This window comes from Felis catus, chromosome X (genome assembly GCF_018350175.1).
Source record: "Felis catus isolate Fca126 chromosome X, F.catus_Fca126_mat1.0, whole genome shotgun sequence".
In the NCBI taxonomy this organism is placed as follows: domain Eukaryota; kingdom Metazoa; phylum Chordata; class Mammalia; order Carnivora; family Felidae; genus Felis; species Felis catus.
Genome location: NC_058386.1, coordinates 13,731,557 through 13,757,136, shown reverse-complemented (window position 1 = coordinate 13,757,136; position 25,580 = coordinate 13,731,557). Strand labels below are relative to the sequence as shown.

The 25,580-nt window shown below is 42.7% G+C and overlaps 1 long non-coding RNA gene across 1 annotated transcript; it reads left to right on the top strand.

Annotated features, from left to right (window-relative positions):
- The first annotated feature begins 19,304 nt into the window (after positions 1-19,304).
- On the top strand, positions 19,305-21,537 carry LOC123383368. The gene is made up of 2 exons (XR_006593039.1): positions 19,305-19,480; positions 20,123-21,537. It is a non-coding gene; the product is annotated as an uncharacterized LOC123383368 (long non-coding RNA).
- The last annotated feature ends 4,043 nt before the right edge of the window (positions 21,538-25,580 follow it).

Sequence of the window (25,580 nt, the reverse complement as noted above, 5' to 3'; positions counted from 1 at the left end):
AGGAAAACTCACCCCAACTTCCACCTCAGTCTATGCCAGGACTCAGCAAACTTTTTATATAAAAATCCAGGTAATAAATATGTTAGCCTTCAGAGGCCATACAGTATCTGTTCACAGTTTCTCAATTCTACTCTTATAGCATGAAACCAGTCATCGATAATACATAAGTGAATGAACATGGCTGTGTTCTAATCAATCCTTATTCACAAAAATGTGGCAGTCCAAGGGCCATACGGTTTGCCGATCTCTGGCCTACCACTTTGCCAATGTTGTTCCCCTTCCCTGAAGACCCTTTTTCCTTGCCTGCCTATTAGATTCTATTCATCCTTTATCTTTCAAGAAGAACATTACTGCTTATCATCTCTGTGTTAGCATGCTGTTATTCCACTGTAGTTACATGTATAGTAGTAGATGCTAGAACCATTTGCTGAGAAGCTTTCTACTTTTGGAGAGATTTTTGAAAGGGGTATGTGCTGGAATTATGCTCAAAAAGAACTGGAATGGGAGACTGTAAATAATAAATATTCATCATAATAGTACACCGGGCGTGACCCTTATAATGACGTGCTCAGCCTAGTGATACCCACCTTAGAAGAAAAAGACATACCAAAAAAACCAAAAACCAAAAACCAAAGTTAGGCAGCTCTAAAATGACCCAATGGCCAGCAACAGAGGAGCCGGGTACTGTTACTCAGTGTCTCATTCCTTAAGAAGTGTTTTTACTCTATTTCTAAAATCTAAAAGAAAAATAATGGAAATTTCTGTTGGGGAGTTTAAGATCCAAGTACAAAGGAGCTTTTCAGTGTCTCTGGACAAGCTGGGGATGATAAATCTAATGCCGCCACTGGAGATGTTGAAATTTCCCTTCTAAATTAGCCACCATATAGCAGTCTGCGCGGAACCCTGGCTTCAGCTTCCGGCGCTCATTTTTCTCTGCTCTCCTGAATGCTGAGCCTGTGCTCTTGGCCACGATGGGCTAAGGTTTATGCTTAGGATCACGTGGCAGCCCCAGCAGCTCCCTGCAAATGGGACTGAGTAGTCCATAAATGGTCCTTGTTTGGTGGCAAAATGCTTGGCTCCCTCTCCCTAAAAAGGAAATTATAAAGAAAACGTACAGAACAGTCGCCATGCCACCGATAACACAATTTCCTGGCTTTCAGACCACTTGCTGACAGAGCAGACCCTCGGAGAGCAGAGATGCAAAGCCTGTTGATTCACACTCGGGGCTTTTCTGACACTTGACGAGCCGGTACCTGCTGCAGCGGCAGCAGCTCTGTGAGCACAGGCACCATCTGGCCCCAGAGCCCCTGGAACTAAATGAAGGGAATACATTTGAATAGAGCTTTGACCTGGGGCTTTGAAACACGCCTCCTATGGCTTCCTTTGGAATTCTAGACTTAATGACTTCTCCTTTCCTTCCCCTCAAGCCATTCCAACCATACCCTATCTTTCTAAACAGAGCTGGTGTAGTCCGCCATTGACTCGGTCCCTCATTTACTCATTCATTCGGGAAGTCCACATCTATGGAGCATTTCACAAATGCCAATACTTCAAGACGCAGCACTGTAGAAGTCAGACACGGTCCCTATCCTCCCAGAAATTACAGTCAATTAAACAAGACAGACATTAAACATTTTCAATTAATTGTGAGGAAGGTTATGTGGGGGACGGTACAGTGCTATGGGTAAGATGACCATGGAATTTGCCATCCAAACCCGGATGCTTTTGAGAGTAAAAGAAGGTACTATTAATAATTATTCCCAAACAGCAGGTTAAGCTAGGATTGTCCCAGGCCAGCCGGGTCATGTGGTTCCTCTAGCTTTGGTGATGGAGCAAGGGACCTCAGATTTAGGTTTACTTCCCCCCTCTCCCTTTTTTGCTCTGTTCTACTTTCCCCTGCTCTCCTCCCACTATTGCCCCTTTATAAGGTAAAAGAACTAGGTGGCATGAGTGACAGAGCCCATCAACCGCAGTGCTCTCAATCTAGCACTTAGCAGTGTTGCCGGGCATTGATCTGTCATTTCCTCCTACTCCAGGTTACCTTGATAAGAGCCTTCACCGAACAGCAGCTCTAAATCTTGACTCCTGCCTTTGATTCCAGCCCCCTTCCCATAGTTCAAGAATGTAGCCAGGCCTCTGATTGTTATTTCGCAAAAATCACAGGGCTGACCTGTGATTGCATATTCTTTAGCAATATTAGGAGTAGGCTGGCTTTGTTTTTCTGGAAGCTCCTTCTACAGGGATGATGAGCTTCCCAAAGCCCAAAGCTCAGTGGTACAGTGGTCACCCCGAGGACATCTTACCAACAACCTATCATCTTGTTCCTCCCCTAATCTGAGCTATTGAAGAGTTGTCTTTTCATTATCAAGGACAGACCAACAAAACTGTATCATTAATGATAGGCTTGGGGCATGTGGCAGATGCTAGTGTAGCTCTGTCGCACAGCCCCTAGGACCACTTCTGAGTTCACCTACAGCCACAGTGGATACTTCCCAGCAGGCTGGTAGCTTCTCACCACAAATACAAACCCTCTGCCTAAGCCCCTCCTTGAGCTTGTTCAACTCATACAAGGCAATCCTCAACCAAAGAGGGACAGGAGACAATGAACGGGTGGGTGGTCAGGTTCTAAGATGGTTCCAATGATCCTTGCTTCCTGGTATTCATGCTCTTGTATAGTCCTCTCCCACAGTGAATATGGCTGACGTTTGTAACTAATACAGTATAGTGGAAATGATAGGACATGACTTTGCAGGCTATATCATAAAAGGCATTGTTGCTTCCATCCTGCTCTCCTTTGGATCACTTGCTCTGTGGGAAGCCAGCTGCCATGGTGTGAGGACACTCAAGTAGCCTTATGGAGAGTGCCATTTGGGGAGGAACTGAGGTCTCTTGCCAACAGCCAGCACTGAGTTGTCAGCCAAGTGACGGAGTCATCTTAGAAGTAAAACCTCCAGCCCCAGTTAAGTCCTCAGATGACTGCAGCCTAGCCAATATCTTCACTGCAACCTTAGGAGACACCCCAAGCTGACCACCCAGCTAAGCCAACCTCAAATTCCTAATCCTTCAAACTGTGAGAGATAATAAATGTTAATCATCGCTCTAAATGGGTAAGTTTAGGGTAACTTGTTACACAGTGTTAGATAACTAATATGGTGGATAAATGCACCAGCTTCCTCAGAAACATATTCTGCATGGTTCCTCTAAGCAATCCCCAGTGGGATTGAGCCCCAGTTGTCCACAGGGGTAATCTTCTCACTGTGTGCTTTTTCTTTTCTTTTGTATTTCCCCTTCTGCATCTCATTCTCACCACTCCCTCACTTCTGCTTCTTGTGATCATCTCCCAAGTCCTTGCCTTGGCATCTGCTTGGCATCTGAGGGAACACAGGCCAAATAGGGCATCTTGTTCAGATGCATGGATCAACTTTTCAAAGGAAGACTAGCTTTTGTAAACAGTTTTATGTCTTTAGAAAACTCCAATCCTAAGTCTTTATCAAAAATAGCTTTACCATATATTGTATGATTCCACTGATATGAAATGTCCAGGATAGGCAAATCTATAGAGACAGAATGTAGATTAGTGGATACCTTGGACTGAGGGTGGGAGTGGGTACTGACTGCAAATGGACATGAGGGACCTTTTGGCGGTGATAGAAATTTCCTGAAATTGGATCATAATGATAGCTGCATAATTCTATATACTTACTGAAAATCATTGAATTATTCACTTTAAGCAGGTAACATTTATAGTATATAAATCATGCTTCAATAAAGCTGTTTTTTAGAAAAGAAAACTGACGTTCATAGCTATGATGCATAGAAATGAGAGAAAAAGAACGAAGTAGGACAGAGGAAAATGTGAAGGAAAGGATCCCTACCAACAGTCACATTCGATCCCTAAGAACTAGATTTGCTACAGTCTCTTCCAAAATAAAACCAACATATTTGATACAGAACACGTAATAATTAGGCCAACTATGCTTACTCAAATATGGAAAACTAATATTAAAGACAGAATTTCCTGCAAGCTTTGTCTAACCAAAGAAGACTCCCCCAGAAATGCCACTTCTGTAGTTTTAGGAACCAATACCCATGTCTGATATATAAGGACCACTCCTAGGGAACTTGTCTTGGGACAGCCATCAGCAACAACCAACCCTTGTGGGATGCGAGGTATGGTGTGGGAGGTTGTGAGCTTCTGGCATCTCAACACCATGAAAAGAAGGAGGAAAGCACCAATGGTTATCTGTTTCCTTACAGTGAGAACTTAGGTGCACACACATGTCTTCCTTCATCCTTGCTGGGGCTGCCAAAGAGAAGCAATACTCTCAGGAAAAGAAGTGGTATGGCCCATTCTAGGTACCTCCTTCCTTCAGATTGGTCAGGTTTCTACCTGGCCAACATCCAAGTTCAGGAGTCTGGCACAGGAGAGGGATGAGAGGGAAAGGAAGAATGATCACTGACTCGTCTACGTGTTTATTTATAGAGTTTCGAGTTTCTACAGAGCATCCAAGAAAAGGCCTTCCCTGGATTATACTGATTTCAGAGTATGCTGGGAACATCTATAATTGATATGGGGGACACACATACAGGCACACACAGGCACTAACACACATATGCATACACACACATACACATGCATACCAGCTACTTGATTGCACCAGTCAACTTTTGCTATATAACAAACCATCCCAAAGCTTAGTGGCTCAAAACAAACATCATTTATTTAGATCACGATTCTGAGGTTTGTACAGGTAGTTGTTTTGGTCTGAGCTCAGACTTCTCATATGCCTACAGCCAGTGAGCTATGTAGAGGCTGGGTGTCAGGATGGCCACACTCAGGTGTCTATTATTAGCAAGCTATTGGCTGGTGCAAGGGGCACAACTACATGTCTCTCTTCATCCAGCAGGCAATCATGGGTCTCAGGGTCCCAGGACCCGCAAAAGAACGAGCCCCAGTACACAAGCATGTTTCAAGTCTCCGTTTGCTTCATGTTTGCTAATGTTCCATTGGACAAAGCAGGTTACATGGCGAGACTAGACTCTAGGGGTGAAGAAACAGATTCCACCTCTTGATGGGAAGATCCGCGATGCCACAGGCAGGGGAAGTATCTAGGACCATCATTCATATAATCTACCACACCTGTTCGTTTTGTTTTTAAAAATTCTCTTCTCATTTGAGATCTGCACGTTGTCATTCTTCTCACTTGCTGGAGAATGTGTTTTGTTCAACAGCTGTTCTAGCAGCTAGAAAATATAATTTATTTTGAGATGAACTATTTTGCTCTGAGATTAATTAAACTCTAGCTCTTTCTCTCGAAGAGAAAATTCTCTGTTGCTCTAATCAGCTATTGGCTGCCATGTAGATACCCCCAGAGTCTGGTTACAAGCTAAATATAGGATGCCATTCTAGGAAACCTGTTGACAGTGTGGATTTGGCTCACAAGTCACGGTGGGCCTGAAGTAAAGGAAAATGGCAGTGTCAAAGTCATGAAGAAGGAGTGGGGAGAGGGAGTAAGAAAGTGAGAGGAGAGAAAAACGCTCAGTTAATAGAACTGGCCTTGGTGTCACTGTGGAGAAACACGCAAGCACATATCACTCAATACCTCAGGGGGAATTTGTAGCCTGCAGACCTAGGTGTATCTTTTTAAGGGTGATTCAAGGGCATGTGGGGTAAAGTTTGACTAATCACAGTGGAGGGAAAATGCTCTGTGTTCAATTACATACTGTCATAGCCAGTCAACACTGTTCGGGTCTGTGAAGGACGAGGGGAAAGAAAAGATTGTTGGGTAATGGAGGTAGGTGGAGAGGGGTACATCTGGATTGGAAGGACTTTCCAGGAAAAGAGATTTGAGACTTCAGTTTCAGCTCCCCACTGTGAGATAAACATGCAGGGGCAAGAACAGAGCCCTTCAGCCCACTTCCCTCCTGCTTTAATCAGCTCCTGAAACAAACACAATCAGCTCTAGCTTAACTTGGAATCAGGAAAGGGATCAAAAACTAGTAAATAACCCTCCTGCCCAAAGCCCATCAGACCATGGTACAAGCGTGCACACACACAGGGTAGATGCAGGATAGGCCAGAGTAGGAAAAACTCTCATTGAGGCCTGAAGAATATTGCTCTTCCCTCAAAGCAGCCCCGTGGGTGGGGGTGGGGGGGTGTCTGAGGGCTTGCTCTTGGGGACAAACGCTGCCAGCTGCACATTAAAATCCACTTTCTCCTTCTTACTGGTCACACAGCTTGAGTGTATTTCCCAGACTCCCTTGTAACGAGGCTCGGTCATATGATTGAATTTTGGCCTGTAGGATGTAAGAGGAAGTGACATAAGCCACTTCCATAACCAGGATTTAAGATAGTAGACCTGTCTCCTCCATGTTATCCTTCTCCTCACCACCTGGAGCCCATCACAATCTAGTTACAACCATACAGATAACAACCATACCTAGGGGATGGTGCAGCTATGCAATAAAAACAACCTGGGTTTCTGATGGACTGTGGAGCAGAGCTGCCTCAGGAATCTGAACCCTGTACCTTTGAATCATTACCTGAAAGACAAAGAAACCTCTTGGTTCTGTAGGCTACTGTGTGTGAGTCTCTTTGTTACAGCAATTTAGCCTTTTACCCTAATACTTGCATTCATTCAACCTAAATGTTGTAGGTCCCCTTTGGAGATTCTCCTGTGTCTTGAGGTCACCATGAGGCCAGCCTTAAACACAAATAAATTTTAAAAAATCAAAATATATATCCAACTCTAAAAAGGCTGTAGAATGATGGATGCTTTTCCTGAAATTTTCTTTGGGAGAAGGTACAGAGGAGGTGTTGATATTGCACGTGCCTCAGTAAAACTGCTTCAGAATGTCTTTTTTCTCCCCAAAGTTTATTCCCTATGGCAATTATCATCCTTCATGTGTATGTTTCTCATTCTTTGTCTTGGTCTTATGCTCTACACACACACACACACACACACACACACGCATGCATTCCTCCTCTTGGGCCCCTCTCCCACTTCTGCTCTTTGCTCTGCCTCTGTAGCCTCCTCCTTCTTCTAGTCTTGTCTCTCTTGGTTCCCCACTTTGTAGCCGTAACAGCCATCCAGTTCATAAAAAACAAAAGATAATCCTTATCATCCTTATTAGGAGCCAGGAAGATCAGTGAAATAGTAACTATTCTAACTCTAATTGAGCATCTACTATGAGCTCACAAGACAGACACAGAACCATCTGGAAGGAATCCTAAAGAGCAACCAATAACAAAAACCAAAGCTCAGAAAATCACTTGCCTGGAAATTATTAGTGGAAGAACTAAGACTACACTCCTGTCTCTTAGCCACTCATGCTCAACTTCTAGTCCCATGCTCTTTCCTGATGCTACCCTCACTCCTTGCTCTGAAACTTAGAGGAAAGTATCTTTGGCACGTCCACAGAATGCTTGCTGGAACTTCTGTACACTAGACCCACCAGAGGGGGAGAAAGGCAGGCCAGTCAGAAGGCTGGGGAACCTGAGCCCTTCACAGAGGCAACCAGAGCAAAAGCTTCACACCTACTCTGGTGATCTACCAATTTCACTCCTACATATTTACTCAAGTGAAATGAAAATACATGCACATAAGAGTACCTGTGCATAAATGCTCGTGGAAGCTAGATTCATAATAGATAAAAACAGGAAATAACGCAAATATCCAACATGATGAGAACTGATGAATAAATTATGGTATAGTCATACCATGAAATGTGACCCAGCAATAAAAAAGGAATGAACTGCTGATATACACAACAACATGGATAATCTGAAAAGCATTATATTGAGTGAAAGAATAAGACATAAAAGAGTACATACTGAATAACTTTATTTTTGTGAAGTTCTAGAACAAGTTTGACTAATATACGATGATAGAAATAGCAATGATTGTGTCTGGTGGGGGGATGGGGACTGACGGCAAAGGGGCACAAGGGAACATTCTGGGGTGATTGAAATGCTCTATATCTCGATTTATAAGGTCAGGGTTGGGTGTATACATTTGCCAAGCTCATTGAATAGTACGTTGAAGAACTGTGTATTTAATTATATATAAATTATACCACACACACACACACACACACACACACACACACACAGTATTGGGAGGGAAAAGACTATCACAAGAAAAATGTATCCATTAAACTTGCAGCTTTTGTTTCTTGCCACCTAATGTTACAAAGCAAATCTCTCCTCAGTACCATTATCTCTTGGCTTCATCTATTCTTCACTTTCGTTGCATCCTTGATAATCATATCAAAAACTCTCCCTATATCCATCAAAACCATCATGCCAAATGTGTGGGATGCAAACATATAGCCTCAGCCTGGGGCCAAGCCTAAATGACCACCCTAGGCTCCTCCTTGGGTTCTGTACCTTCCGGTCAGGCTGTGAATGAAAAACACAAGGGCAGGGAGGTGACAGAAGCTCTTTACCACATTTTAGAGCTCAATCTCACTGGGGAACTCTGGGAGATAGTATGGAACAATCCCACCCAAGTGATGAGGAAGCGGGGGAATTTACACACCAACTCCTGTCAGTCACTGGTTGAAAGTGTTAATATGCCAGAACATCTGGTCTACTCTGTGCACAGGCAGGCTGGGATCTGGCAGCTAGAGAAAGCCCTCAGGCAAAGAAATGTGTAAGTTGGCAGCTGGAAGTCAGAAAGATATGTATAGAAGTGGTTACGCCTGAAGGGTTAAGGGTGGTGCATTACAACTGTCTGCTACAAGACCTAAACATACAGGACCAAGTATTGTTCCCTGATTGGGTCTGGTGTCTTAATTCAAGCCCCCTGTACTGGCTAGCTTTTGCTGTGTAACAAACTACCCTGAAACATAGTGGCTAAAAAAAATAAATATTTTATTTAGCCCACAGTTCTGTGGGTTGACCAGATAATTCTTCTGATTTGGATCAGCTCAGCTGATCTCTGCTCAGCTCTCTCATACGACTGTAGACATGAGTTAAATGAATGGTTGTTTTAAGCCACTAAATTTTGGGATGGTTACATGGTAAAAGCTAACTCATATGCAGGGTAAAGGAATTAAGTTAGATTAGGTTATCAGTTAAAGCCTCACTGAGAAGGGGACATTTAAGCTGACACTTAAAAGATGTCAGGAAGATGATGATACTAAGAGCAGGGTAGGGCATTCAAGGCACAGAGAACAGCAAATGCAAAGGTCATGACAGGAAAGAGCTTGGTGTTTTGAGGGAACTGAAAGAAGATGAAGAAATGAGCTAGGACTTAAGATGGGAGAGAGAGAGAGAGAAAGAGAGAGAGAGAGAGAAGGGGAGAGGGGAGGGGGAGGGGAGAAGAGGGATGGAGGAAGATTGAAGGGTACAGGGAAAAATCTATGCATCCTCTGACTCATAAGAGGAAAGGAGCCATAAGAATACATTCTTTATTAGTTATCTTCATTAATAGAATCTTACTCAAAAATATATTCTGAATATGCAGCATTTTTATTATGTATATTATTCATAGAGAATATGCTAATACAAATTATTCATATTCTTTATACAGTCTTCTCCTGCTTTTCACTCTCCCCTTTCTCTTCTCCCCAGGCTCAGTTACAGGAAGAGAAAGCTGTGGCAGAGGCAAATGGAACAGTCCTTAACATGAAGACAAAATGAAAACCCATTGTCTAAACAAAGAGTTCACAAAAGCAAGACAGTGGTGTGAGTTGGCCATTCAGCAAATTGGACATTTGGCAAACTGGATTCCTGAAAATTGGCTTCCAGCTTTGCAACCCTGAAAACCTCCAGCTCTTCCCTCTTTGTGCTTTAGTCTTCTCAGAAAATAGACTGGATGAAGCCTAAGTCCCTTCCAGCTCTAGTGTAATGAGGTTTTATGGGACCCATGAGTTCCATGGGGTTGTGTGTGGGTGTGCATATGAGTAAGTAGAAATTAATTAATCTCAGATGCCTGACAAGTATCAAATAGAAAGGGAGTGAGGGACCTTTGAGGTTGAAGAAGGAAAGAGAAGGGGGCGGGGGAGGCATTCACTAGGTCGTCTTGAATTGCACCAGATTTTAGTTCAACAATAAACTAGTCCTCTAATTTCAAAGTCTAATGCTTGGGCACGAATGTGTTATAACAGGAGAATGGATGTGGAAATAGACCAGAATTGAAAGCCTTGTCTCAACAATCAATTAAATTCACCAGGCAAATTCCCAAATAAGCCTTGTTTAGTTTTGTTTTCTTCAATGAAGGAAGGAGACTATACCATATCTAGCATGGAAGCAGACTTGCAACCAAAAAAAGGGGGGCAAATGTGGAAGGAAAATTAAAAAATACATCGTGTTTCATGTACTGATAAGGAGACCAAGGACATAGACCTTGATACTGCTATTAACTGTGTAACATGGAGAAAATCACATCATCCTTCTGTGTTACAGTTTCCTCTTAGGAAGACATGACTAGATCACAGATGATAAAAAAACTTAGCATGTATGATACCATCATCTCTGTCCTGGCCAGCGAGAGATATCAATAATCAGTCATAGCAATCTTTCCAATAATATCTAGAGATGTTCCCAGAATCCACTCAACACAGTGCTTCCAAGAACCACTACCACACTAACAGCATTGGCTCTCAAAGTTAAACCTATCTGCTTTTCTGAACTAGTCCACTGGTTCCCAACCTGTGGGCTACAGACTCCTGGGAGGCTGTGAGGTTACTGAAAAGTGTCTGTTAAGTCATATGTTTACCAAGCCAAATCTATAGTTTTAGTAAAGTGCTATATTATCAGTATATTCATTCCCAAAAGAGACTGGGACTATCTGGCCATGGGCATTTCAAACTCTTCTTCTGCTCTGGCATTTTCTATTCTGAGGCTGATTTTCTTTCTATCTTATACCCACTTCCCCTCTATTTCCTTCCCCCTACCTGAGGTTTTCTAACACTAACATGAACTCTGGTAAGGAAGGAATTTTCCAATTTTCTCTCAGATAAGAGAAAGAACCAGGCAGCAGAGGTCAGCAGATGAGTCACAATAATCATCATTGCTTTCTCCTTGAGATGGGCTGTGACCAACTTGAGGGTCATCTGCCCAAACTGGTTCTGGACTTCACCCTTTTATTTCAGGTCATAAGGCCAGGGGCTTCCTTTCCATATCATTTCCCAGACTTTCCTAAATGTTTAATATCATCTCAGACTCAAGTTTCATTTCTCCTTGAGCATTTTAGGGTAGAAAGCTAAGACCCAAGGCAGTATGGAGTACAAGCTTGGGCACCATCACTTACTAGTTAAATGACCTTTAGTAGTTTTCTTCATCTATTTAAGTCTCAGTTCCCTCATCTGTAAAGTGAGATAGTTGTGGTGATTAAATAAGACAATGTACACAAATTGCCTAGCAAAGAGCCTGCCACATAGGTGTTCAATAAATGATAATAATGATGATAATAGATAAGTTTATTGGATGCTTACTATAATGTCAGGTACTCTATTAAGCATGTTACAGACAACCCATTTAACCAAACATGTTTCCTTTTTGTTATAGGTTGCAAAAATGGCCATGATACTTTGCAGCCTCTATATCTCCACTCTTTGATTCTGGGTATAGGCCAATATAATGTAACAGAAAACACATTATGTGAGTCCTGAGATTGGGCCTCAATAGACTCTGCAGGCTTCTCCTCTTGCTCTACTGGAGGGTGAGAGACAAATGGAGCAAAGACATGCTTTCCCAGCTAAAGCCACCCTAGACCAACCAGTCCCCAGCCAACACAGCAGCTGGCCATATTTGCATGAGTGAGCCCAGTCAGGTGATCAGCTGAGCCTTAGATCAGCACAACTGCCTAGCTGATCCTATCCCAAGTTGCGGCCCCACAGAACTGTGAACTAAATACAGTATTGTTGTTTTAAACCACTATGTTTTGTGATGGCATGTAATGCAGCAATAAGTGATACACTTTTCTTCTTGAGTATACACCTAGAGACTATATTTCCCGTACCCCCTTGCTCCTAGAGTGGCCACGTGACTAGTTCTTCCCAGTTAAGTGTGAGTGAAAAGTGGCGTGCGTCACTTTCACGACAAAGTGGTTTAGGAGCTAGTATACCTTCGTACTGTTTCCTCCTCTGTTGACTGGATGCAGGGGTTCTAGCAGAGGGCTTCAAGGTCTTAGGAGATGTTAAGCCAGAATATGGAAAGAACCTGGGTCCCTGAATCACCACCACATGGAGGACAGCCACACACCAAAGAAGAACATCCATTTGGACTCCATGATCAAGTGATAAACTTCAATTGTGTTAAACCACTGAAGTATGAAGGTGTCTCTGTGGTAGTTAGCAGTAGCTTAACTAGCACACAGGGATTATATAATTAAATTATTCCCATTTTCCAATGAATAAACTGAGGTAAAAAGAAATTAAGGTAGTAAGGGTTGGAATATGAACCCAGGCTGTCTGATTCATAGCAAGTCCACATCTTATCTCCCCAAGGTAGTTGTAATAGTCATTATTGTTAATATTCCTGGAGGTTTTAATCTATCTGAATGATGAGTTACTTTGCAGAGACACAACAGTGCAAGCCTTTGCCATTTCTTGCCCTTCTCTCATTCCCCAAACTGCATAGGCTTTGAGGTTGGTGTGGAGGGAAGAATTTATATCATTGTTTCCATCTCTTCAGACTCCGGCTGCCCAGCCTGTCTGTCACAGAGAATGGCCTGAAGTGTTTGCACCTCTAGGACTTCTCACTAATGAGGAAGCTGCCTTCCTCTAGAGCTTTCTGCAGAGCTCTGGGTCCACCACAGGCTGCACACTCTTCTGCAATTCAGCCTTCTCCCTTGGTTCCCCATGCCTCTCACCTTGTTTATACCATAGCCTCTCCTTAGTATCACAAGGGTCAGTGAAGTGGAGGGGACAAAGAAATGTCTGTTCCTTGCACGTTCATTCAACAACTACTGAATACCTATTATGTGCCATGTACTGTGCTGGGCACTGGGAATACGACGATGGGGAAAACTGACAGAATCCCTGCCATCACCAAGCTTCTATCTGAGGGAAAAAGGAACAGGAGTAGTTAGCATGTTGACAGAGGTGTGAATCTGCTTAGATGTAAATGAATATCCCTAACAGAAGAGTGATGGTGTATATGGTGATTATTTTGCCAACATCTAGGGTGGCAGTTCTTCAATTTAGCTTGTATGAGAATCATCCAGAGAGCTTAAAAAGCACACTACAGCCAAAGTATGGAAAGAGCCCAAATGTCCATCGATGGATGAATAGATAAAGAACATGTGGTATACATATATACAATGGAGTATTACTCAGCAATCAAAAAGAATGAAATCTTGCCATTTGCAACTACATGGATGGAACTGGAGGGTATTATGCTAAGTGAAATTAGTCAGTCAGAGAAAGACAAAAATTATATGACTTCCCTCATATGAGGACTTTAAGAGACAAAACAGATTAACATAAGGGAAAGGAAACAAAAATAATATAAAAACAAGGAGGGGGACAAAACAGAAGAGACTCACAAATATGGAGAACAAACCGAGGGTTACTGGAGGGGTTGTGGGAGGGGGGGATGGGTAAGGGGCTAAATGGGTAAGGGGCACTAAGGAATCTACTCCTGAGATCATTGTTGCACTATATGCTAACTGACTTGGATATAAATTTTTTAAAAATTAAAGAAAAAAAATAAAAATAATAATTTTTTTAAAAACACACTATAGGTCCTTGTCCTCAGAGGTTTTGATCTGGAAGATCAGGAGTATGGATTCAGGAATCTGCATTTAATTTTTTTTAATGTTTATTTTTGAGAGAGAGACAGAGTATAAGCAGGGGAGGGGCAGAGAGAGAGAGAGGGAGAGAGAGAGAGAGAGAGAGAGAGAGAGAGAATCTGAAGCAGGCTCCAGGCTTTGAGCTCTCAGCATAGAGCCCAACTCAGGGCTCAAACTCACAAACCAGGAGATTATGACCTGAGCTGAAGTTGGACACTCAACCAACTGAGCTGCCCCAGGAATCTGCATTTTTAACAAACCCACTGGGAGATTCTAATTCAGATGGTATTTTTAAAAATTTTTTTAATGTTTATTTATTTATTTTTGAGAGAGAGATAGTGAGCAGGGGAGCAGCAGAGCGAGAGGGAGACAGAGAATCCCAAGCAGGCTCCACGCTATCAGCATGGAACCTGATACAGGGCTTGAACTCACGAACCTGGAGATCATGACCTAAGCTGAAATCAAGAGTCAGATGCTTAATCAACTGAGCCACCCAGGCACCCCCAGATGGTCCTTTGAGAAACTCTACTCAATGGTAAGGTGTGGCATTCCCATAGAACTTCATATATGTGGTACCAGAACTCAGGGGCAGATCTAGGCAAGGCCTCTGAAGCCAAAGGCTGGGGGCACTGGGGAGCAACATGATGGTGCATCGAACCACTAGCAAGTCAGCACCACAGAATGCCCAGAAGAACAGAGAACAAAGAATCCAATTAAATCCATTGAGTCCCCATGAAAAGACAGAGAGAAAGGGCAACTGTCATCACTAAAGTGACAAATAACATGCTGAATGTGAGTACTTTGCCTGAATTAAGTTAGCAGAAGGCTTTCAGGGAAGCAGCTTGTGGGAACACATTAAAATAGCACAAGAGACTGAAGCACTTTATGGGAAACTCAGATTTTTCTTACCTTAAATCAAATATTCATTGAAAGGAAGAATTCATACCCAAAACAAGCAGCACTGAATTGTTTCAAGAAGAGGCGCCAGTTACAGCTGGGTCCCTAGCCAAGGCCCCGCTAGGTAAGCAGATCAACTGTCTTCTAGTAAGAGATTCGGTTCCTGAGGACACAACAAGGACACGTGGGTAGAAATTACAGGAAGGCACAGTTCAGCTTGCTGTGAGGAAGAACTTTTGAATAAGTTAAAAACGGAATAGGCTGCCTTTTGAAGCTGTAAACTGTCTGTTATTTGAAGAATTCAAGCCAAGCCTAGATATACTGCTGTGTATTTACCAAGCTCTCTTTGTATCTAGTGATACAAAGACCAAGATTAAGACACAGTCCTTGGCCGCCATGAACTCATACTCTAGTGGGGGAGGCAGACAAATAAGCCCACAATTGTACCATGCATGGTACAATGACAGCATGACTCTAGGATACCTGAGTACTGCAAAAGCCTAAGGGAGGAGGTGGTGGCTCAGATGGAAAGGTCGGGGAAGGCCTCCTAGAGGACGTGACATGAGATTTGAATACTAAGCCACTCAAAGAAGAAAGAATGGCATTCCGGGCAGATGGAACAGCATATGTGAGGGCATGGAGGCAGGAAGCAGCATTATAGGGAGGAGAAAAGACCGATGTTCCATAGGCTACAGTGCAGGGCAGTGCAGGAGGGAGGTAGGGCAAAAAGCGAGGGAGGCAGGCACAGATCAGATGCTGAGGAATCTCTGGGCTAAGATGAGAGCTTATCTTGAAAATGGTGAGGGGCCGTTGGAGGTTGATACACGTGACTTCTCTTTTTTTATTTAAAAATATTTTTAATGTTTGTTTATTTTTGAGAGAGAGAGAGAGAGAGTGGAGGTGAGGCAGAGAGAGAGGGAGACATGGAATCTGAAGCAGGCTCCAGACTCTGAGCTGTCAATACAGAGCCCGAAGCGGGGCTTGAATGACACTGGGCTTCAACTCATAAACTGCAAGATCACGACCTGAGCTAAAGTCCAACACTTAAGCGACTGAGCCATCCAGGAGCCCTGACACACATGACTTCTAAAGCCCTTTTCAATCAAAAATTCTTTGAGTCTAGACAACTATTTGTTTCTTCTAAGATTACTTTATAAATTGGTAACATATATAAAAGCGATGCAGTTTTAGTCACAAACATTTATAGGATCTTGGTATGTGAATGATGTGGTATTTTAAATCAGTAGAGAAAGAAGACACTATTAATAAATAGTGTTGGGACAACTGGCTAGCCATAAGGCAAAGGATCAATTTAGATATATACATCCATCCATCATGCACAAGCATAAACTACAAATGGATCAGTGATCTAAATGTAAAAGAAAAAAAGATGAAACCATAGAAGTGCTAGGAGAAAACATAAGCACATTCCTCTATAATGTGGGTGTGGAGAGGCTTTTTAACTATGCTTTAAAATCCAGAGGCAATAAAAGAAAAGTTTGACAAACGACTACTTAAAAATAAACTTTGCATAATCAAAAACACTATAAACAAAGTCAAAAGACAACTGATAAATGGAGAGAACAATTCTCAAATATACCACAGAAAACACATTAATATTCCTAATATATAAATAACTCTTAAAAATGGAAGGACAAGGGCTTGGGGGGAAAGGTAGAATAAAGAGTTATTGCTTTATGGTTACAGACTTTCTATTTGGGGTGATGGAAAAGTTCTGGAAATAGTGGTGATGGTCATACAACACTGTGGATGTACTTAATGCCACTGACTTATACACTTAAAAACTGATAAAACATCAAGTGTTATATATTTATATTTATATTTATATTTATATTTATATTTATATTTATATTTATATTTATATTTATATTTATATTTCAAGCATCCAACTTCTGCTCAGGTCATGATCTTGCGGTCCGTGGGTTTAAGCCCCGCATCGGACTCTGTGCTGACAGCGACAGCTCAGAGCCTGGAGCCTGCTTAGGATTCTGTGTCTCCTTCTCTCTCTGCTCCTCCCCCAATCACTCTCTGTCTCTCTCAAAAACAAACATTTAAAAAATTTTTTTAAATGGACCTTAAACATAAGAAATATCATTCATAATTAGAGAAATACAAAAATAAAGCAACATTAAGATATCATCTCTCACCTACCTGACTGGTAAAACTGTAAAAGTATGACAACAAAGTGTGTTGGCAAGGCTGTGAGGAAACAGGCAGTCTCATACATTCTTGGTGGGAATGTAAACTAGTACAACCCTTCTGGAGGGAAGTTTAACAATATGTACAGAATGATATATGCAAGTTATCTTTTGACCCACCATTATCTGTTCTAGGAAATGTATACAACAATACAATTATACATATGCACAAGATTATTTATTGTGGCAACACTTATAATTGTAAAATACCAGAAACAAACTAAATGCTGACAATGGAAGAGTGATGGAATAAATAAATGAAGCATCAACACAATGGAGTAGTATATGCAACTGTAAAGAACCAATGAGGAAGATATCTATGAACTGATAGGGAGTGAGTTTGAAGACATCACGCCAACTGGAAAAAAAACAGTGCAAAAGATGACCCATATTATGCTCCCCTTCATGTGAGAAAGAGGGGGATATAAGAAAATACACATGTATCTGCTCAGTTGTACAAAAGGAATATAGAAAGGATAAACTAGAAACGGAGGAGAGTGGGTAACTATAGGAGATGAGTGGGAATGGAGTGCAAATAATGGGGGAATGAGAACAGGGTAGTAGAGACGAGTGGGAAGTGACATTTTCATAAGTATACATGTTTGTCTACTTCTGGATTTTGGAACTGTGTGAATGCTTCGATTACCCTAAAAAAAAATTACTGATTCAAACCAGGATATGAAGAGAGCCCAGGATAATAAATAATTGATAACAAATGAGTCTAGCTGTATTACAAGTGGACAGTATAACCACACTGAAGGGAAAATAACTAACCTAATTTGTTGAACAAGAGTTTGATTGTACACCGAAAGGTTAGAGATATAAAGAACTGTATATTGTTCTCTAGTTAGTAAATTGTTTTTCACAGGAGTTTAGTTTAGCAATTCTGAAACTACTTTATGTGTGTACTAGGACTGAGCAAATACATAAATTTATCATGGATAATGAGAACCAGGATTCTCACTGTTGGGGAATGGGATTGCAAATAAGGAAAAGAGGAAGGCTAAAATGAACCCTGTAGTGTTGGACTGTAGGAAGTATCAATATGAATTCATGGTTTTTATTTTTTATTTTTAAATTTTTATTTAAATTCTAGTTAGTTAGCATATAGTTTAGTATTGCTTTCAGGAGTAGAATTCAGTGATTCATCACTTACATACAACACCCAGTGCTCGTCACAAGTGCCCTCCTTAATGCCCGTCACCCATCTAGCCCATCCCCCACCCACCAAATTCATGGTTTTTAAACATATGTGCACACAGAGAGGTACAGATATAAATACAGGTGTGTGCTATCATTTGTGAGCATACATGTATATATTCCCTAGCTCTGTTCACTGAGAGGACCAGGAAGTAATGCCACTCTGGTAGCAATAAGCATACCCAGCACCCACATCTTGACTTCTAGCTACTTTCCTCCAATAAAAGGAACCAGGGCTCCTTAGAGAAATGGTGACTTCCAGTTCAGGACTGGTAAAAGAAAATATAAGATAAGACTGGCACATCCTGTGGAGACAGAAAGGAAGCAATCAAAAAATGATGGGGCATGTTGAAAGGACACAGAACCAACACAAAGGAGCCCCCCATGGTCAAATCTGGGGCAATTTTAACAATTCAATAATGATAGTAATGGATTATAACCCACAGGAAAAAAATGTCTGTACAGACATACTGCTTCGCAGAAAGCGTTTTTTTACAAATTGAAAGTTTGCGGCAACCCTGTGTCAAGCAAGTCTATTGACGCCATTTTTCCAATAGCATTTGCTCACTTCACATCCGTGTCACGTTTTGGTAATTCGCACAATATTTCAAAGTTTTTCATTATTATTGTGTTTGTTATGGTGATCTACAATCGGTGATTACAACTCACCGAAAGCTCAGATGATGGTTAGTGTGTCTTAGCAATAGAGTATTTTTTAATTAAGGTATGTACATTGTTTTTTTAGACATAATGCTATTTGCATATTTACGAGACTAAGTATAGTGTACACATAACTTTTCTATGTACTGGGAAAGCCAAAAATTCATTTGACTTGCTGTGCTGTGATAACCGCTTTATCGCAGTGTTCTGGAAACAAACCGGTAATATCTCTGATGTCAAAGAAATGATGGAAATTGAAAAACAACGTTTAGCAAAAACCATGGTAATAGTTATTGGAAGCAAGAACCATTGATGGATGCTGTTATGGACTGAATTATGTAGCCCCCCACCACCAAATTCATATGTTAAAGCCTTCCCCCCACATGACTATATTTGGATGTGTTGGGAAACTAAGTAAAGGTCTGCAGCATAAGATGGCCAACGAGACTAAAACTCTAGTTCCTAGCTTAGAGACCCCTCTTCTGGGTTCTTCTTCCCGCCCTGCTTGCCCTGTGCACCAAATTACTACTAATGAGGAATGCGGAAGTAACAGACTATAAATTGCCTCCCATGCTTGCGCTCAGGGCTCAGATCTTTGGAGAAACGGTCTCCTCTGAGCCTGCCGGTGTTAAATAAATCTCCAATCCACCAAGATCGCCGAGTGCCGCTTGGTTTTCCCGCCAGCGTTCCAGGCTGGTTCAGTTAACAGATGAGGCCTTTGAGGAAGTACCACTGCACAAAACTTGGAGTATCACATATTAGGTAAGCTGACAGCCTCCTGTGTGCCCCACTCTCCCCGTTCAGTGCTTCTATAATCCTGTTGAGCAGTGGTTGATTTCTGATACCTCTGTCTTTCCACCAGACCATGGGCCCCTCAAAGGTAGGAATGTCTTGTTCATCTGTGTATCCCCAATTCCAGGACCACAGTAAACACTCAAGGGTTTTTTTTGTTTGTTTGTTTGTTTGTTTGTTTGTTTTTTTTAACTGGATAGAATTGGCACTAAAAAGGAGTAAATTAGCATGTCATCTGTTGCCGGCTCCCATCTAGAGAAAGTTCTTTGGCTTTGTTTCTAGTTCAATGTAGTGGATGCCATGTTGTGCCTCCTCAGCCCTACCTTCAGAATAACGTAGTCCTTCCCCCCGGCCGACTGGCAACCAAGTGCTCTCCACTTGATGGGAAAGAGCTACCTCAGCAAAGGTGTGCCCCTTTACTAGGGGCACCCATGTCTAATGACTGGTTGGTGCAGAGATATGAAGACCTGGGCCCGCGTCCTAACCCCAGACAATCTGCCAGGCAATCCCAGCTCCAGAGCTCCCCACAGGATCAACGGAGGCCTTTGTTGGGACCACACTGTAGCTCAAATTATGCCCTGCTTAATCTTGCTACTCCCTCCTCTTTCACAGGTGTTGATCCTAAGAGCACCCCTAATAAACTCTGCAAACGACTCTTTCAGTCTGCTTCCCAGGGGGCATTGCGGCCAGCACTCTCTAACCTAGGGTGTACGTGTGCCGTACTCACGCCGGAGCTTTAATACAGTGAATGCCTGTCGGAGTCCAGATCGACTTCCGAGCTGAATTTTCACAGAAGAGGCCTGGAGGCTTAGGAGACAGGACGACCGTCTCACTCACAAGACACCACTCTGTTCCCCTGCCCCCCCCTTCCTTCCTACTCCTCTACAAATGCCTATACATCCCTACTCAGAGATCCTGTTACGATGCAAACAGACAAAAATTCGCTCTTTGGGCCCAAAGTAACTGTAAACTGAACACCGTTTAGTTGAAACTGAATCCCTTTATAGGAAGTGTCTGCTTCCAATATCTTTTAACAACTGAGCACATCCCAAGTTCAGATCCCAGCCTCCCTGCCGAGAAGCTGTCCTGCCTCCCATGGCAAAACCCTCAGCTCAGCAGAGGCACCCCTGGCACAGACCAGCTGCTCTCCCAGCTTCGTGTACAGAGTTGCCACAGCTCGGCTTTTCCCCACCTGGAACCCCTCGCAGCTGGGGCTGGCTTTTGGATTCCTATGAAGGCAATGGCTCCCACTGTCCTTCAGCAGAGCTCAGCCTGGAGCTTTCCCAGACTCGACGAGTCCCAAGCCAACCAGAGATGAGACTCATTTAGAGGAATAAGAAAATGATGGGAACAATCAAACACAGATTGACCTGACTGGTTTTGAGCTGACAGCGAGTCACATAAGTCCCTTCATTTCTGCCCTGGAGCTAGCTGCCATCTTGTTGCATCAGATGCCCACAGCTGATGCTGAACCTCAGTCACACAATTATCTGGACATTGCTGTGCAAATGTCTCTTTATTGGCAATAGAGGCCTTTTCATCTATTTTCCCTCTGCCTGTGAAACATTCTCTCATGCCCACAAAAAAGAAAGGCATCTCAGGAGGCTCTAACATTCCTCTTTCAACCATCCCCCTACCCAGCAATACAGTTTTTTCTTTGTATTTGATAGAATCAAAATCAGATGCGCTGCCATCAGGATATGATAAACTGTACTCTTGGTGTTTCATCATAATAGTAGGTTTGGGACTAAAGCCAAACAGTGGCAATCTCTTCCCTTCAGAGAAAAATTGCTTTCAAGAGTTAAATAAAATTCTCCTTCACACCATCCTCAACAGATCCTTCTGTTGGTACCCATAGTACAATATTTTATGAGAAAGACCTTTTTTGCAAAGTCTCTTGAATATTTCCGTATTTCAAATCAATACATTTGATGCCTCTGACAAACATAAATAAATAAAGCTGAGGCTTTAGCAAATCATTTCAGAGTCACAGGCCAGATAAAATGAAGGTGAAATCAGGCTTTAAAGAGGAACGTTTAAAAAAAAAAAAAAGTGGAGGTCGAAGAAAGACTACACTGCCTTGCTCTGTAAGCAGAGAGAATTGATCTGAAGTGGAGATTTGATGGACTTTAATCTTACCCCTGGTATTTGGGGGCCTTCCAGCACCCACACATTTTTGTCAGGCAGTGTTTACAAAGAACTAGAGAAGCAGCAACATTTCAGAAAAAGATTTTGTTTCAGGATGGAAAAGATTAATCATGAAGTCACGTGGTCTATTATTATGCAACAAGGAGTAATGGACTTGTAAGTAAGTGGTGAAAGAAATGACTTAGGAAACAACCTTTTTTTCCCTCCAAGAGGATAAGAGGAAAAAGCGCTAGAGGCAATTTCAGCGCTATTCAGGAGGTGAAATTCTCGAGGTTTGATCATTTCTGCAGACGGGGTAGCATTTCTAAAGTTGTAGTAAATATTGATTGTATCATTTCTATAGATTTTCTCTGGGGCTCTTAAGAGAATTAATTTTCCCAGACTGAGGTTTTTCCATTGCAGCTAGGAGAAAATGACCATTCCTTCTGCTTCCCATACTGCGATTAGTTTATTGAGAGCTGTGTGCAATCAGTATTACTGTCAATCATCATCATCAAATGGAGATAATGGCGATAGTGATGGTGATGACGGGGAGGAGAGTGATGAGGAGAACAGTAGCAGACATGGCATGATAATGGAGGTGGTGATGGTGGTCATGCTGTTGGTAGTGCTGGGTGGTACATGACAGAGGAAGTGATGGTGCCAGTGGTGATCATGGTGATGTGGCAGAGGTGACGATGCTGTAAGAGTGATGGTGACAGCGATGAGGTGGTAGAGATGGTGATGCTGATGCTAATGGTGACAGGGTAGAGGTGGTGACAGCAATGGGAGTATGATGGCAGTGGTGACAATGGCGGTGGTGGTGATGGTGACAGAGATTATGATGGTAACAGTGCTGATGATACTCGTAGTCATAATGATACGGTCAATATAGTGATAAAGCCACTGTATCTGCAACAGTGTTGCAGAGATTATGTCCCTATTGGGAGGCTGCAGGGGCCCCTGGGTGGCTTCATCAGTTAAGTGTCCAACTCCTGATCTTGGCTCAAGTCTTGATCTCAGGGTCATAAGAGTAAGCCCTACGTTGGGCTCCACGCTGGGAGTGAGTCCGACTTGAAAAAAAGAAAGAAAGAAAGAGAGAGAGACTGTAAAATTCTACTACAATTCATTTCTTTTTTTTTTTTACCAGAATTTATTTTTTTAAACAATTTTTTTAACGTTTATTCATTTTTGAGAGAGAGGGACAGAATGTGAGCGGGGGAGGGGCAGAGAGAGAGGGAGACACAGAACCCAAAGCAGGCTCCAGGCTCCGAGTTTCGAGCTGTCAGCACAGAGCCCGATGCAGGGCATGAACCTACAAACTGCAAGATCACGACTTGAGCCCAAGTCAGACACTTAACCGACTGAGCCACCTAGGCACCCCAACTACAATTCATTTCTGAACTTCCTTAAATGAGTCTACACAACAGTAGGGGAACTTATTTATTCTGTCATTCAAAAAGTATTTACTCAGCATCCACTATGTTCTAAGCACTGTTCAAGGTACTGATGATACAGCAGTCAATGAAACACACAAAACTCTGTACTCTAAAAGAGCAGCCATTTTAGCCAATAAGACAAAGTAGACAAGTAAAATATGTCACTATGCAGGGTGATGATAAGCCCTAAACACAAAAGGCATAGGAGATGAAACAGGGAGTGTAAGCAGGGGTGGGGTGTGGGTGTGTGTATGTGATAGTTTGGGCGACTATTCAGCAAATACCCTTTCTTCCCCCTCCCCTCACCCACTGTGAGCAGAGTATACTTCACTAATTCGTTAAGGTTGAGTTTGGTCACGTGATTTCCTTTGACCGAAAGAATGTTCGTGCAGTGTGATGCAAGCAGAGATCTCAAATTGCTTATGTTGTTTGGGCTCGGCTCTTGTGCCCTGATGACAAATCATGAGAAAAGCGTGCCCTGGGTGGCCACTGACCCTTCACCCTGGGCCTCAACACAAGCACACATAGAGCAGACCTGAACTCAGCCTGCAGCCTAAAGCAAAGCTGCCAAGTCAAGCCCGTCCTAGAGCAATCCGGTCTCAGCCAAACCCGTGAGTATGGAAGCAAATGCTTGTTGCAAGCCACTGAGTTTGGGCATGGTTCATTATGCAGCCTAATAATGGCAATAGCCAACTAACACAGAGTAGGTACAATTTTCCCTCATTGGGAAGACGGCATCTGAGAGAAGAGCTGAAGGAGGTGCAGCAACAGGTCACAATGCAGGTAACTCATGACAAATCATTCCAGGCAGAGGGAACAGCAAGTATAAAAGCTCTGAGGCAGAACAGAAATGGCCTGTTCAAGCAAGGAGGCCAATACGTCTGCAACAGAGAAAGAGATGGGAAGAATAATAGAAGATGAAGTTATTGAAGTAATTGGAGTGTGGGGCTGTACTAGGAATACTAGGAAGCCATCAGAGGGTTTTGAGCAAAAAGAGTGACACAATTTAACTTGTGGTTTGAGAAGATCAATGTGGTTTCAGTGTGGGTGAACAGTAAGCTGTAGGGGATAAGAGCAAAATCAAGGAAGGCAACTGCTAAAGCGCCAGAGAGAGATGACGGCGGGGGGGGGGGGGTGACTTCCTGTCTCAGACCATCTCCATGGGATGGCCCAGACTCCTTATCATCCCATCCCAGTAGCTACGGAAACTGAGGCCACTGGGGGTTGGCGTCAGTGTTCGTTACCAGTAAAAGAGCCAACATGAGAGCTCCCACTCATACGTCTCCAATCAGTTGCCCAGCACAGCAAGCGTCGCCACTCCATCCCTCTATTGTCTGGGGGGTTCTCAGCGATTCAGGAAAGGAGGATCTTTTCAGAACAGCTCAGGCAGACACAAATGCAGCCTGACAGTCCAGCCATAGTCTCTTGTGTGTGTGGGTCCTCCACTTTGTCTCAGTTGGCAACACAGCTTTTATTCCAAGTCTCAGACGAAGAGCTTGCCTGCATCCTGGGGGCCCGGGCTGCTCTTAATTTTTCATGGTGGCACCTAACAGGTTAGAGTGCCTATGTCCTAAAGCCCCTTGCTCTCTTAGGCCCTGTTGGAAATGACTTTGCCTGGCTCAGGCGCTCTAATAATTTGCCGCCTCCCCCATGGTACCACATTGTCCTTAACCAACTGCTTCTCTGTTTGGCCTGGACCTCTGTGGAGTAATCAAAAAGAGAGACTTAGTCCAGCATTCTTCCAACTCTGAGGGGGACATTACTCTTTTCTTCAAGTTCATCTGATTATATGGGAAGGTAGCTAAAGGTATGTGTGTGTGCAGCTGTGTGTATATAAGTGTGCTAGGAGGGGACACTGCTCAGAAAATTTATTTGAATGTTGTATTTGATTACTTTTATCTGAATATTATTAGTTTTTAAACTTTTGTCCCCTGCCTTTTTTCCCTGGCTCAAGTTTAAGCAGGCACAGACTACGTTTTAGTAGAGAAAATAATTTTTTTTTCCAAATCAAAAGATAGTCTAAGATAAATGTATCTATCTGTAAGAATAGTAAAAAAGATTAGCAAATTAAACCAAACTGGCCCCAGTCCTCTCTTATTTTGTCAAGTGACCTCTAAGTAAAAAGGGAGAAATTGGTGAAAAATTATGAGTTGTCAAAATACTTTGTTTCCTTTTAGCAAATCATCAGGTTTAGAGAAATACTCTGTCCTGACCTTCTGTGGCCATGTATGTGGGTCCATTTGGTTGGACTTGGTGTTGCCCTCAGAACTTCTGGCTGCAGGTTACCATGACCACAAACTCCACCCCAGTGAAGGAAGAGGGAGGAGGTTTCCAACAAGGAAACAATGCCAGGCAGAAGTGTTCTTTAGCTTTTGGGAAGGAAAGCTAACTCCATCTAGAATCTAAGCAGATGCTTGGTGTAAGGGTCACAAGATCACCATCCAGCATCACAGCTGGAAGAGGCCTGGAGGGGAGACTCTGGGAGCCCACCCCATTTTAGTTAG